Genomic DNA, 8,415 nt, shown 5'->3' with positions numbered 1-8,415 from the left:
TTTCCAAATCCTCAGGAAGCCCACAGGGGCTTGGGGAGGTAGGGACCCCAGGACCACCACCCCCTCCGCTCCCCAGCCCCCACCCCAGGCTGGACCTATGGTCTTCTGCTGCCCCCTCGTGTCTGCATGGGTACAACTGCTGGGTGGGTGACCCTGAGGCTTGAATTCAGGGTGGCCTCACCCACCTGTGCAGGTCCATCTTCTTTTCTGCCAGCCCCCCCCCCCCATGTCTTTTTATGTGTAGGTGCACAGCTATTCTGGGGCTTGAATGCAGGGCCTTGCACACTTGCTTGGCTTTTTCACTCAAAGCTGGCACACACCACTTGAGCCCAGATATTTTTGTTTTTATACTGGTTACTTGGAGATAAGAGTCCTTGAACTTTTTTGCCCCTGGTGGATTCAAACCTCAATCCTCAGATCTCAGCACATGAATGGCTAGGGTTTCAGGCCTGAGCCAACAGTGCTGGGCTAGATCCTTTATTTTTAAAGAGGCATGCCGAGAGCAGGGAACATGTCTGGGGTAAGAAATTACAATTCTATCAGCCTTCCTATTGCACGCTGCAATGTTCTTAAATCTAGAAGTTGCTCGTGGAGAGTCTCAGGATTCCACACAGCCCTCCAGGTGCTTCCTACCCAAACCTGGGACCTGGGACACAGAACCGTCCTGCCTTATGGAGGGGTGGGAAGCAGCCCACTACTGAATATAAATCTGACTTTGCTCTTCACCTGCTATCACATAGCTCTGATATCCCTAGGCTGTTTGAAGACAGTCACAGTCACAAGCTTTCAGGGTAAAAAAAATGTCTGTTTTTGCCACTTGGAGTAGAGTAATATTGTAGAAGAGACAAACTGGCTCTAGACCATCATGGCCTTAGACTCCACAGCACATTGCTATGACTGCTGGAGAGCAAACCTAGTACCTCATGAATTTCAAACAAGTTCACTACCACAGCCCTCTTTATATCATGAAAAAAACCTTTGTTTTGGTTTTAGGCAATGGAGTTCTTCCTAGTTTTATTATTTCTGATAACATTACTTGCTAGCTTACCTTTGCTTTTTAATTTGTTTCATAGACAAGGTATCACTATGTAGTCTAGAGTTGTCTGAAACTCAAGATACTATCCTATCTCAGCCTCTTGAGTGTTAGGATTATGGTTAGGCATCTGTTACCATGCCTGGCTCTAATATCTTAATTTTCTGGCTCCTTTTCATTCAACTACTTTAAACATAGAAGTTGCTTGAAATTTTATTCATGGTGTTTTTAGTAGGTACATTTTGGAATATTATCACCTCAGTGATGATTTTTGTGTGTACAATAGCTCATGTACTTTTGTCTTTCTAAAACTTCAGGATTCTGGGGCTGGGAAGGTGGCTCAGTGGTAGAGCACTTGCCTTGCATGCCTGAGGCCCTGGGTTTGATTCCTCAGCATCACATAAACAAAAAAGAAGCCAGAAGTGGCACTGTAGCTCAAGTGGTAGAGCGCTAGCCTTGAACTGAAGAGCTGAGGGACAGCGCCCAGGCCCCACGACCAGACCCCCAAAAAAATAAAACTTCAGGATTCTTCCCCCTCTTTTGATGTTACCTATTGGCAAAATATTTTAAGCCTTGACAACTAATCATGTTTAGCTCATTGAATCTTGTACAGGAAAGGAAAAATGATACAAAGGTCACTTTTAAGTCATTGGACAAAACTAAGAAATCGATGGCAGATTAGATATACTAAAATTGATTACTGTGATTAGAAAGAACATTTATGTTCTTAAGAAATAAAGCAGCAGTGGTGCAAGACACTATGTTGAAAATGAACTATAACTTATGAGGCACAATGGAGAATGCAAGTGAAGGGGTGAAATTGTCAAAAGAGAATCGTACTCTTTCTTATGTAATTGTTACCCTCTGTACATCACCTTTATAATAATTTAATAAAAATAAGATAGATAAGTATTTTGAAGCAGAGAGCCAAATGGATCAGAAAAGAAATAGTATTGGGAATAGCCTGTAATCCCAGTGAGGGGTGGGAAAGGTGTCCCTAAAAGAACAGAGACAGCTCACTGGCAAGTGTCAGGAAGCAGCCTGTGACAGCCTCCACGCCAGTCGCCCAAGCGCCCTTCCAGCTCTCCTCACCTCTACCTCAGATGCCTCTTGACTGGAGAATCTGCCACACACAGTACACCACCTCAGATAGTATGAAGGCCTCTGGTCTCCAGGGGGCACCTTTTGGGCTAACTGGCCTGCAGAAGGCAACTGGGGGCCTTTCTCAGGGCTCATTTTGTCCTATCCAGGCCACCTGAGGCCAATTGGCCCTAAGATTCTCTAATCAGCCTTGATCTGATGCTAGGGGCCTTGGGGCTTGAGTTTTTTTAGACAAACATTTCGGGCTAATTTGCTCATAGTCCTGATTGCGTGTAAAAAGGCAGTCTGACTACACCTCAGTAGAAAAATTGTCCTCTCTGTTTTGCATGGAAGAGTTGTTAGGCTTGGCTTGGTCTAATTAGAATAGATGGACTCATTTTCCCTGAGGAGAAGCTGGTAGGGCTGACTTCTACAACAAAGAGCACTTTGGGCACTGTACAAATGCTGTTTGAAATGAGTAGCCTGCAGAGTAGTGGTTGAACCAGCACATACGCTCTGAGGAGATTAAATAGGCTTCACTTGCCTAAAGGAAGACGTCAGGCCTCACTGGGGCCTCAGAGAACTGATGTCCTGACTTGAAAACCATTAGGCCTTACCAGGCCGAGTTCTGTCATAACTATTAGGCCTCACTGGGGCCTATGAGAGCTATGTTCTGTTGAAACTGTTAGGCCTTACTGGGGCCTATGATAACAGCTGGTCTTCATTTAGTCTGAGAAGAGTTTGGGATCGTTGTCCCTGAGAGCTGATGGGGCTGATTTCTATGACGGAGAGTGCTTTGGGCTCTGCACAAATGCTGTTTGAAATGAGTAGCCTGCAGAGTAGTGGTTGAACCAGTAGACATGCTCTGAGGAGATTAGATAGGCCTCACTTGCCTAAAGGAGGAAGTCAGGCCTCAATGAAGCCTAAGAAAACTGATATCCTAACTGTTGAAACCGTTAGGGCCGATTCTGTTGTAACAGGCCTCACTGGGGCCTATGAGAGCTGATGTTCTGTTGAAACCGTTAGGCCTCACTGGGGGTCTAGGAGAACTGAAGTTCTGTTGAAACTGTTACAGGCCCTACTGGGGCCTGTGATAGCAGTTGGTCTTCATTTAGTCTGAGGAGAAGGATTTGGGATCATTGTCCCTGAGATCTGGTAGAGCTGACTTCCACCAATGTCTATATAAACTCTGTTTGAGATGAGTAGCCTGCAGAGTAGTAGTTGAGCAGGTAGACCAGCTCTGAGGAGATTAGATAGAACTCACTTGCCTAAAGGAGGCAGTTAGGCCTCCCTAGGACCTAGGAGACCTGATGTCTTAACTTGAAACCATTAGGCCTCACTGGGGCCTAGGAGAGCTGACGTTGAAACCATTAGGCCTTGCTGGGGCCTATGATAGCAGTTGGTCTTCATTCAGTTTGAGAAGGATTTGGGATCGTTCCTGAAGAGATCTGGTGGGGCTGACTTCCACCAGTCAAGCACTTTTGGGTTCTGTTTGCAAGAGCACTGTTTGAGAGGAATAGCCTGCAGAGTAGTAGTTAAGCAGGTAGACTTGGTTTGAGGAAAGTTGATAGGCCTCAGTTGGCTCTAGGAGAGCTTTGGTTCCAAGTGCACCTGAATAGAATAGTTGGTTCTTAACTTGGCTCCAATGAAAGCATTTGGGCAACTTGCCCAGAGAACCATCGGTACTGACTTAGCCCAGGAAGATGCCACAAGGACAATGATTGAGGTTGACTTGCCTACAAGAGTGAGGTTTGGGGTAACTTGACCTAGAGGAAAGGGGATCTCACTGAGTTGGCCAATAGGGGAGAAGACATAGTTATCTTTGCCTAGAGGTATGTGAGTATATTGTGCTGATCCAATGGAGAGCCATTCCAACTGTTGTGACCCAGTCAGAATTTCTCAATTAGAGGTGCCCTGAAGGAAGTGGAAAAACATAGTTTAAGGTTGGCTTGGGGCAAAAAGCCAGAAATATCCTAGCTGAAAAGTAACTAAAGTGAAATGGGCTACAGGTGGGGCTCAAGTGGTAGAATGCCTGAGGCCCTCAAGTTCAAACCCCAATAACAGCAACAACAAAAAGTTTGCAGGGAGAGAACAGACACAATGAGGAGACATGAGGGAAAGGGGGCTAATCAAGAAGCACTGGACACTTGGGTTCACACGTGACATTGTAACTGCCTAGTACAACCTTTTGAAGGTCAGTAAACTTAGAAGGCTGAAAAAAAGTCATAGAGAAAAGCAATTGAGCAGCCCTAGCTTACTTGCTGGTGGCTGACACTGCGCGAGAGCAGTAGAGATAGTGACAATGAAGCTAGTGAGCATGTTCAGGTCAGGGTCAGCTGATCTAGAACCTCCCTGGCTCTAGAAGATGGTACATGTTTTCTGAATGCCAGTGCCTCTTTGGGGGCCTCGTTAGAGGTAACAGTGCTCTGACATGTCTGAGCATCTGCCCACCCACTCTCCTGCCCACCAGGGCTGCAGACCTTTCATTCCAGCACTCTGCTCTAACTCTCAGAGGACCCTTCCTTGAACCTTCAAAGGGGGGAAATGCCTAGAATAGACACTTCTGATCCAGAGAATGACCCATGGGTCATAAAATGCCAGACCCTTGCTGCCGCTGTGTCTGGGCTCTGTGAATATTCAATGGACTGCTTGAGTTCAGGGAATTTAAAAAAAAAATTTTTTTTTTTTGCCTCCCTGGAGACGATGGAGACAAATTCCCCTCCACAGGGCCTGGCTGCTTGCCCCCTAGTTTGACCTCCTCTTGGCTCATGCTAAAAAGTCCTGGGGGGCATAGCCCTTGCTGTGGTCATAGGAGGCCATGAGTTCAAAACATTACTACTAGCAAATGAGAACATAGAAGAAGGACAGATGACCTGGGATAATGGTTCAGTAAATGGGGCAACCACTTTGAGAATATTCTCAGGAAGTAGAAACTGTGACTGATAGACACTGGGTCCTGTCTTTATGATCATGACCACCTGGAAGAACATCAAAGATCCCAGGTTGATGCCTCAGGTCCTCTAGATGATCCTAAGTTCCGGCACATCAAGTAGTTTTGTTGAATATGTGAAGAAATAGATGAAGCATGCAGGCATGCATGAAAACTCAAAGCAAATGACACATTTGCACTAGCTAGGCCTCCATCAGGAGCAACCTTCCCTTATTAGCTATCCATGCTTCTCATCCTTCTAGACTCTTCTCTAGGGAAGTTGGTCCTGCTGGCTCACTGACCCCCCCCCCAACTGGCCACAAAGCCACCCGTCCCTCTTCCCTCAGCGGAGCTGACAATTTCCTTGCTCAGCCTATCTCCCTGGGAGAGGCTCTTTAGGGACAACCAACAGTGCTGGACTAACCTGCATTCTAAAGAACCTTTGACCTAGACTTTCTGACTTTGATCAAAGCCCTTCCATCAGAGTTGCTCCTTCTCCCTGTCAATGTGATAAGCACACCCCGAGCCTTGCTAAGTTAGAAGAGCAGTCATAAGTGGGACATTGGCCCCAGCTCCTGGTCCTCAGTCATTGTGAGTTTCTGGGGCCACTGGGGCTACACCAAATGGGAACAGGGGTTAGGGGTAGGGAGTATTGTGGGAGGGAGAAGGAAACACAGATCTCAACATGGTTGTGCTTTGCCCAGCTTGGAGGACTTGGCCTATCGAACTCATGCACTTGTCAATTGCCTTTGAGGCCTCTGAAAAATGGGTAGCAAGAGGCAGCCTGGCAGAGAAGTGTCTCTAGGCACATTGGGGCTGCACACTCCACCTGGGCAGCCTGACTAGGAACAACAAGCAGGCTAGTCTGACATGGTGACAAGAGTGGCCTCACACCATGAAAAAAAACTTTTTCCACACACACCCCCCTCCACACACACACACACCCAAGGATGAGGGATCCGTGGCAAGTATCAGGAAGCAGCCTGTGACAGCCTCCACCCCAAGAGGTGGCAAAGGCTTCTCAGAGAGTCACCCGGGCACTCTGCCAGCTCTCCTCACCCCATCTCAGATGCCCTCTTGACTGGAATCCCACAAGGAGATTCTGCCACTGACTACACCACCGCGGATGGTATAATGGCCTCTGTCACAGCAGGCTGGGTCCCTCGCTGGTGTCAACACATCCCTGGCAGATCTCTCACACCCTGAAAGCAGGATCCACAGAGCTCCACCGGGAACTCACTTATCACTGAAATGCAGGGAGACCCGAGAAACAGTTTTCGTGAGTTTGAAACCAGTATAAAGAATGCTATACTTGACTGAGGTCAGCCTGCTGTGGGACGATCTCTGGACCAATTACTCCTGTCGGAAACACAATTCCTTTTACCCCCAACTCTTTGCCCCTCTTTCTTCCCCATCCTCAGCCTCTGGCCAACCTGGTCCTACTGTCTACTTCTATGCCATGAGTTTAAATTTTACATCTCTTGGTCCGGCAGGATTCTTCTGAGGGGATTGATAGATCCAGTAGAAGGATTTAGTCCTGTCTGTGTTTAGAGAAATGCCTCAGCTTTGCACTGGGTGCGCACACACACACACACACACACACACACACACACACACACACAGAATTGTGATGTGTCGGTGGAGCTAGCATTACTAGAGGCAAAGTTAAGGTCAAATACAGAAGGTCAGTGACCTCTCTACGTACTCTGTCTTGGAACTGTTGCCCAATCGCTTTACTTTCCCTACTTCATGTGTATTTTGGAGAAGAACACAACAAAGTCCTTGAGAACTGGAAGCAAGGATCCTTTTTAATCTCTTCCAAGCTCCAGTCCTGTTTCTGTTTCGGGCTACATTCCTACTAGGTTGTTTCCCGGCACCATGTGTGCCTTCTGATGGCGAATCTTCAAGGGATATCATCTTTTTGGCCTCATCTTCGTGGCTTTTGTTGACATTGTGGAGTGGCCATGTGAACACCTCTGTGTCAAGCAAGCCATTTTACATGGCCTGGCAGCTGTGTGGGCTGCAAAAAGAGTTCCAGGCTACTTGGTAACCATGTCGACAGCTGGGGTGGCCAGTTCCTAGCCAAGTACTTGGTGATTGTTCATTCCAGTCTGAGCACCCCCTTCCCTACACATGCTCACTCCCAGATACTACTGCTCATGTCGAAAGAATTCAGCATAGAAGGAGCCCAGGCTATCTATGAGAGTGCTCATCTGCTCACTATAGAAGCAAGCTATGGGCTTGGAGGTCCTCGTAGACATCCTCCTCTGTGCCTCTTTTCTTGGGGCAGGATGGGCTGGCTCACTGCCCTCTTGGTGGGGCCAATCAGGATAGGGTGATCTATGAGAGAGAGAGGAGTCTCTTATGCACTTGGGAGTGTAACTCTCCTTCCACACCCTACTCTTTAGTATGGGGTAGTATGCCATTGTTTGAAAGTTTTTCAATAAGGAGTCATAAATGTCACTGGCCTGGTAGCCAAGATCACTTATTATTGAAATGATTTCACCATTACAGCTATTGGACTTAATCTCAGTACTCTTCCCTTTCTCCTTCTTGACTCAGCCATGGGTAGCTCCTCATCTCTTCTAGGGTAGCTCTCACCTTGAGATCAATATCAACAGTTGAACCATAAAATCCTCTGTAGTACCTCTGTAGCAATGTGGTTGAGGCAAAAAAAGATGCTCACTGTTAACTCTCTCTGGGGAGTAGAGGTGTCACCTGGTAGGTGACATGCTCTAATCCAGTCAGCATGTTGTAGAGTACAATGCCAAGACTCCACATATCTACAAGTAGGCCATCGTATGCCCCTACCTGGAAGACCTCAAGAGCTATGCTGGACACAGTGCCACAAATAACTCTATCTTCTCTCTGGCCTGGTTGGAATCAGGCACATAGCTTTATGTGTCTTTGTCTGCAAATTAATATGTTTTCAAATTTTTACATCACGATGTACCACTCTTGAGTGTGGCAATATTGCAGGGCCTCCACGATTTGTATGAATAGCCCATGAGTTTCCTGTTTCTTTCAAATATACTTCCTTTTTGATGTGTGATCCATTAGATTCCCACAGGTCATGTGCTTCGTGACTAAAGTAAGATATATCTGCTGTCTTCTACCACATGGAATAGGCTAATGTTATGTTGGGATGATCTAACATCTTCATGACTTCAACCTCTGTACAAATATAGGTGTTTGCTTCTCTTTGCAAGATTTTGATTGTGATTCCAGTCTTCATTAACTCAATGCCATGCAAGTTTGACCTCTCCTAATTGTATAACCCAGTACTAGTCCATAAGTTTTTCTTCCTCAGGTCTCATCTTCCTGCTCTCTCCCATCATTGCTCTTTCTTTTGGGGTGGCACTATGAACTAAGA

Source organism: Dipodomys ordii, unplaced genomic scaffold (assembly GCF_000151885.1).
Source record: "Dipodomys ordii isolate 6190 unplaced genomic scaffold, Dord_2.0 Scaffold83, whole genome shotgun sequence".
Taxonomy (NCBI): domain Eukaryota; kingdom Metazoa; phylum Chordata; class Mammalia; order Rodentia; family Heteromyidae; genus Dipodomys; species Dipodomys ordii.
Note: the sequence above shows the minus strand (reverse complement) of the source record.